Here is a 5639-nt window from a genome sequence, read left to right as displayed (position 1 = left end):
CCCCTCTGTGACTGGCCGTGTGTGATGTAAGGAGACAGAGGGGCATAACTGGCTGAAGGAGCAGGTCAGAGCAGGAGCTGGTGTGTTGCCCAGAGCAGGCTCAGGTGAGAATAAGAGGGGAAGAAAACCCAGCGGGGCCCCAGGACCCCATAGGGGGCTGATCCTAAATATTGCAGGTGGGGAAAGAAAATCATGTGTACCCACAGCACAGCCCCCCCCCCCCACTGAGCCCCTCAGTCTGTCCCCCACACAACGCTGCCCCCCAAGCCTCTCGCTCTGTCCCCCGCAGCACAGCGCCCCCGAGCCCCGTATTGGGGCAGCACTGGCTGGCAGGGGAGAGCACCCCCTGCTGGTTTCCCTCTGACCTACTCCCTTCAGCATAGTGCCCATTAGTGCCAAACTGGGGCAGCAGTGCCTGCCAGGAGAGAGTACCCCCCCCCGATTCCCCCCGCCCCACTCCCTGCACCACACGGGGCATTGGGGCCGGCACTGACTACCAGAGGAAAGAACCTCCCCCCCCGCCATGTAGCTGCAGCCCTAGAAGGTGGGCAAGGACGGTCATGGTGCTACACACGCCTGGCTCGCCTCGTACTCCCCTCCAAGCGTCGGTGACCCTGGTGCAAGGGGCCCGGCAGTGTGTGAAACGTGAGGCAGCTGGAGTAAGGCCACCATGCTTTGAGTTACAAGCTCCTTGCATTACTCGCGGTAGGATGCCGAGCAGACCCAACCTTGCCGGAGATCCGTTTCAGTGCACTGTGCCTCTGTTTCCCCACGTGCCCTGACGAGGAACAGCACCACGGGCTGGCGGCCATGGAGGCTGGGATTTTCAGCGGCTGTCGGGCTTTAGGTGATTGACACCATCAGCTCCTTGGCGCATGGCTGCAGGTGGCCTTGGGGCGTATCCTGCTAATGCGCAGTGTCCTCTCTTCTTGCCTAGCCTTTCCCCCCCAGTGGATTGGGGTACTTTGGGCTCAGTGTCACCCCCCTGTGGGTGGATGGGGAATTACAGCTCTGACAGCCCATGAAAGAGCTTCCATTCTAACCCACCGGCATACACCAGAGCCTCTCCGCGCCCACCCCAGCCTCCCAGCCTGGGCCGTGCTGCTCTCCACCAAGGCCTCCAGACCCCTGCCGCTGACATTGCTGCTGCGTGGGGCCGTTTGACCTTTCCCGGCTTTGTCTGACCTGCATGGTGCCTGCCCTGGCCTGCCACTCCGTCACTGCATGGCTGGCGGTGAATGTGCTCTCCTGCAGCTCCAGCTCGGGTAAGCCTGCTCCCGGGGTGTCTGTTCCCTGCACTGGTGTGTGACACGCACAGCCCTGCTCCTTCGTCACCACCAAGGGAAGGCAATGGCCAGGCAGGCAAGTAGGACCCTCGGCCCTCTGGGGCCAACTGGCAGGGGTCACGGGGGCATGGAGGGGGCACAGGGCTCCCTAGGGTCTGGCAACTACAATGCCTTTCGCCAATGAAGTCACGGGGGCTAGTTCTCTGAAAACACCCACTCAACGTGCAGCGGCCCTCAAATAAGTGAACAGAATTAGAGAATGATTGAGAAAGGGCTAGATAAGAAGACAGAAAATATGCCACTGTGTAAATCCCTGGTACGCCCACATCTTGAATACTGCATGCAAAGCTAGTCGCCCCAACTCAAAAAAGATACATTGGAATTGGAAAAGGTTCAGAAAAGGGCAACAAAAATGATTAGGGGTATGGAGCAGCTTCCATATGAAGAGAGATTAATGAGACTGGGACTTCTGAGCTTGGAAATGAGACAACTAAGGGGGGATGTGATTGAGGTCTATAAAGTTATGACTGGTGTGGAGAAAGTGAATAAGGACGTGTTATTCACTCTTCATAACACAAGAACTAGGGGGCACCCAATGAAATTAGTAGGCAACCGGTTTAAAACAAACGAAAGGAAGTATTTCTTCACACAACGCCGTCAACCTGTGGAACTCTTTGCCAGAGGATGTTGTGATGGCCAAGACTATAACAGGGTCCAAAAAAGAACTAGATAAATTCATAGAGGATAGGTCCACCAATGAGTGTTAGGTGGGATGGTGTGCCCAGCCTCTGTTTGCCAGAAGCTGGGAATGGGCGACAGGATGGATCCTTGATGGCTCTGTTCATTCCCTCTGGGGCACCTGGCATTGGCCACTGTCGGAAGACAGGATACTGGCTCGATGGACCTTTGCTCTGACCCAGTAGGGCCGTTCTTAACAGGTGTCATGGGAGGGCTCCAGTGGCCCCTGGGTGTCACCACCATTGTGTGCTGTATGTACGGCTCCCATGTGAGCAGACTGCCCAGCTCAGCCCGGCTGGCCAACCCTCCCGGTAAAGGTGGGTTCCTCCAGCCAGGAGCAGGGAGATGCTCATTCCCTCACTGCCCTTGTGGGGCTTACACTGGGTGCTGATTTGCATACTTACACCAATGCTAATGAGGTGCTGGTGGGAATTGAACAAGAAGTGGCCCCCAGGGGGTGGTTGGTGCGGGGAGATGCTGGTCACAGGGGCAGGGCAAAGGCCAGGTCTGGTCTGAGAGCTCACCAGCACATTTGCTCCACCGGGGGCTGGAGCAGCTACAGACCTGTGGGCTCTCAGAGATCTGGGGGTATCCAGCGGCCGCATGGAAAACCAGTAACAAAACCGAGCACCTCGAACGGAAAAGCTGGCTGCTCTACATAGCGCCCCCCTCCCCCCGCCCCCGGCCATGCAGCACTCTGGTCTCTTCTGGGGCCAGGCCGCGGGCATTCTGAGGGGTGACTTCTGTCCCCCTCAAAGCGCAGCCTACAGTCTGTGAGCCCCTCAGTGTAGCAGAAGTCCAGCGCATGCTGCTGCCAGCCAAGCTCTCTCTGGCCGGTGACTGGGCACTGAGCACGTGTCTGGCCATTGGGGCGAGGAGGCAGGGGGGGCTATTACTGCCCCACGGATTTCGCTGCTGCTACCATCTCGGGCTGGCTGCAAGGTGCCCAAGGCCAAGTGCGCGGGGAGAACTCCCAGCTGGCATGTTATCGGTGGGCTCTTATCTCCGAGGCTTTCTATAGCAGAGCTGGCATCCGCCCAGCCCCGGGTCAGTATTGCTTGGCTGGCATGCCGACACTGGGCCGGCTTGTGCTCCCAAGTGCGCAGCGTGAAGCTGGCACCAGCAACGCCATCTCAGTTCCGCTGGGCAGCGAGCCAGACGGGGCGACGCTGGGGAGGGCGTGCGCCCGCCGAGTCCCGGCTCTGCAAGCAACTCTGCCCTGGGCTCAGGGAAGGGCGGTGTCTCCTGGCTAGTCAGTGCCCAGCTGGCAGCGGTCGCCTGCCAGACAGTGGGTGCAGGGGCTGGGTGCCGGCACCCAGGCAAGGTTCCTTCGAGAGACCATCCCCCCGAGCGCAGCCCTGCAGCTCGGGGGCGTCCTGTATCATGTACAGCAGCTTACCCCAGCCAGGCTAAGCCCAGCTTGCTCTTTAAGGCTTGAGTCTTCCCAGTGCCCTAAACACTGCGCCGTTACTCAGATTTGGGGTGTCTCATAGGGGTGCAGGACTGGGTTAGAGACCCCAATTTAGGGTCACTTGACCAAGGGATCCCCAAGCTATAAAGGCCCCAGCTTTTCCCCAAGTTTAGGGATTTTACCAAGGGCTTTTGCCCAGACCTGGGGAGCAAGCCACGGCGCTGAGCCTGGCAGAGGGGTCTCCACTGCTGGACATGGCACCCGATGCCCCTTTGGGGGAGAGCAGTGAAAACGAGTGGCAAGAAAGTTAAGCTATCATGGTGGGCACATGCCCTAATGCTCACATCTTTACCAAGCAGGGCCGAGAGCATTATCCCCCTTTTACACGTTGGGAAACTGAGGCAGGAAGCAGGGCCGTGATTTGCCCAAAGTGAGGGAGGGGGAGGATCTCCCAGGGACCATAGCAGCACATCACCCAGAGACACTCACCCTGCATTCAGTCTAGTAGGGTGCTGTTTCTTTTTATATCCATGTAACTTATCCCATGTGCCTCCCACGCAGTCTAGAGACATGGCAACCAGGAGACCTGATTCCCAGTCCCCCAGCCCTAACCACCAGACCCTACTCCCCTCCTAGAGCAGAACCAAGGAGTCCTGGCTCCCAAACTGCACCTGATCGAACCCACTAGCCCCCATCCCCCTCCCTGAGCCAAGGAGAGAACCCAGGAATCCTGAGCCCAACAATCACTCAGAGACAAGGTTCGTGACATAGACCTGCTTCATTCAGTATCTCCAACAGCCTCTGTATCACAAGACATGAGCCTCTGGAAGGTACAGTTCCCCAAGGACCCCACTCAGATGGAGCTGCCTGCCCACCCCTTAGGTCCAAAAAGGCTGGAGCCCCACAGCACTGCAGGGACAGATGTGCCCCCTCAGCCAGGCTCCAAGGTGGTTAGAGCAGGGAGCTGGGAGGCAGGACTCCTGGGTTCTATCCCTGGCTCTGGGAGAGGTGTGGGGTCTAGTGGGTTAGAGCAGGGGGGGTTGGGAGCCAGGACCCCTCAGTTCTATCCCTGGCTCTGGGGAAGGAGTGGGGCCTAGTGCAGGGGTGGGCAAACTTTTTGGCAGGGCCACATGTGGGTATGGAAATTGTATGGCGGGCCATGAATGCTCACGAAATTGGGGGTTTTGGGCTCTGGGGAGAGGCCAGAAATGAGTTCAGGGTGTGGGAGAGGGCTCCAGGCTGGGGCAGGTGGTTGAGGGGTGTGGGGGGGTGGTGTGGGCTCCGGCTGGGGGTGCAGGCTCTGGGGTGGAGCTGGGTATGAGGGATTCAGGGTGCAGGAGCATGCTGGGACCGAGGGGCTGGGACATGGGAGGGGGTCAGGGATGCAGGCTCCAGGCAGCGCTTACCTCAAGCAGCTCTTGGAAGCAGCTGCATGTCCCCCCTCCAGCTCCTACATGTAGGGGAGCCAGGCGGTTCTGCACGCCGCCCCATCCACAGGCACTATCCCTGCAGCTCCCATGGGCCTGTTCCCAGCCAATGGGAGCTGCGGGGGTGGCACTTGGGGCAGGGGCAGAGCCCCCTGGCTGCCCCTACGTGTAGGAGCCAGAGAGGGGACATATCAGCTGCTTCCAGGAGCCACATGGAGCCACGGCACATGCAGAGCGGGGCAAGCCCCTAACCCCATTCCCTGGCTGGAGCTCAAGGGCTGGATTAAAACGTCTGAAGGGCCGGATACAGCCCCCGGGCCGTAGTTTGCCCACCCATGGCTTAGTGCAGAGGTGGGCAAACTACGGCCAACAGGACCCTCCTGCCCGGCCCCTGAGCTCCTGGCCCAGGAGGCTAGACCCCGGCCCCTCCCCTGCTGTTCCCCCCACCCCCACCCCCCGCAGCCTTGGCGCGCCATGCTGCCAGCGTAGTGTATTAAACTGCTCCGCGTAGGAATGAGCTACTGGTAGCAGTTACAGGGAGCAATTTACTACGCTACACCGGTGCGATGCTCTAGGCGGTAAGGGGGCAGGGAGCAGCGGGGGTTGGATAGAGGACAGGGGAGTTCGGAGTGGTGGTCAGGGGGCGGGGCTGTGGATGGGATTGGGGCGGTCAGAGGGTGGGGAATGGGGGGAGGGGGGGGTTGAATGGGGGCAGGGGTCCAGGGGCAGCAGTCAGGAAGGAGGGGGGACTGGATGGGGTGGTGGGGGGCAGTCAGG

This window comes from Eretmochelys imbricata, chromosome 13 (assembly GCF_965152235.1).
Source record: "Eretmochelys imbricata isolate rEreImb1 chromosome 13, rEreImb1.hap1, whole genome shotgun sequence".
Lineage (NCBI taxonomy): Eukaryota > Metazoa > Chordata > Testudines > Cheloniidae > Eretmochelys > Eretmochelys imbricata.
Note: the sequence above shows the minus strand (reverse complement) of the source record.